Raw genomic sequence first — 1,857 nt, 5'->3', positions numbered from 1 at the left:
AACCTTTGCGCCAAGTACTTCAGAAACCTGAGCTGGTTGGCCGACTAGTAAAATGGTCGGTGGAGCTATCAGAATTTGATATCAAGTACGAAGGTAGAGCATCCATCAAATCCCAGTTTTTAGCCGACTTTATTTCCGAATTCTCAGTACCAAGTACAACTGAAGACTACATTGAATGGTCTTTATACGTCGACGGGTCCTCCAACCCACAAGGGTGTGGAGCAGGTATCATACTTGACGATAGCCACGGCAACGTCATCGAACATTCCCTCAACTTTTCATTTAAGGCAAGCAACAATCAAAGTGAGTATGAAACACTAATTGCTGGCCTTAGACTCGCTGCCGACCTAAACATCACCGAACTTAAGGTATATTGCGACTCCTTGCTTATCGTACAACAGGTAAATAACTTATACCAAGTTAAGGACCATTTGCTTTCTAAATACCTGGATGTCGTACAAAATTCGCTTTTAAAATTTTCTAAATATAAAATACAGCACATACCAAGGGAGAGTAATGGCCGAGCTGACATTCTGTCTAAACTCGCTAGCACTCAACCAAATGGGTCATCACTTTATCAGTCAACACTACTCAATCCAAGCATTGAACTAACACAAGTCTTAAGTGTAACACAGGAAATAGATTGGAGATCCCCATACATACAGTATCTACAGACAGGGATCTTGCCAGGCAACGTCGAAAATACTCGACATTTCCGCCGACAAGCCTCCTTCTTTACAATTTATAACAATTGCCTATATAGACGGGGTTTCTCTCATCCATTGCTCAAATGTCTTTGCAGAACAGACGCCGAACTTGCTCTTGCCGAGGCACATGAAGGGATCTGTGGTACACACCTCGGAGCCCGAAGTCTGTATTCAAAAATCCTCAGAGCTGGATTATATTGGCCGACGATACGACAGGATTGTCAAGTAAAAGTCAAAAGCTGTAATAACTGCCAAAAACACAGTCCGATTACACACCTCCCGGCCGAACTCTTACACTGTTCCGAGGTTAGTTGGTCGTTCAACCAATGGGGCATAGATATCCTCGGACCTTTTCCCACAGCAGCAGGTCAGGTAAAATTTCTTGTGGTAGCAATTGATTATTTTTCCAAATGGATAGAGGCACAACCTCTAGCCAAGATTACATCACAACAAATGCTTTCCTTTGTTTGGAAATATATTATTTGTCGGTTCGGCATTCCTCGGCACATTATCACGGATAATGGTCGCCAGTTTGCCGATAAAAAATTTACATCTTTCTTGCAGAACTTGAAAATCAAACAACACTTCTCATCAGTAGAGCACCCACAAACAAATGGATTAGCTGAAGCCGCAAATAAATTAATACTACATGCTCTAAGAAAGAAACTGGATGATGCAAAAGGTCTCTGGGCCGAGCTTATCCCAGAGATCATATGGGGATACAATACAACAATTCACTCAACCACAAAGGAGACACCCTTCCATTTAGTCTATGGTTCAGACGCAATGATACCAGTAGAGATCTCCCAATCTTCACTACGCACAGAATTGGCCGAACAAACTACACAAGACATAGCTCGGCAATCCGAGCTTGATCTCATCGAAGAACTCAGATCGTCTACAGCAATCAAACATTTAGCCATGCAACAACACATTGCCCGAAGATATAACCAAAGACTTCATCCAAGATCCTTCCGTGTAAATGACCTTGTGCTTAGGAAAACAGAACAAGCCAGGAAACCATCATCACATGGCAAACTAGCAGCTAATTGGGACGGCCCTTACCGAGTCACAGAAGTAATCGGCAATGGAGCCTACAGACTGCAAACCCTAGAGGGTAAAGATCTCCCTAACACATGGAATGTATCTT

This window comes from Arachis ipaensis, chromosome B10 (assembly GCF_059453495.1).
Source record: "Arachis ipaensis isolate K30076 ecotype BB chromosome B10, ASM5945349v1, whole genome shotgun sequence".
Classification (NCBI taxonomy): domain Eukaryota; kingdom Viridiplantae; phylum Streptophyta; class Magnoliopsida; order Fabales; family Fabaceae; genus Arachis; species Arachis ipaensis.
Note: the sequence above shows the minus strand (reverse complement) of the source record.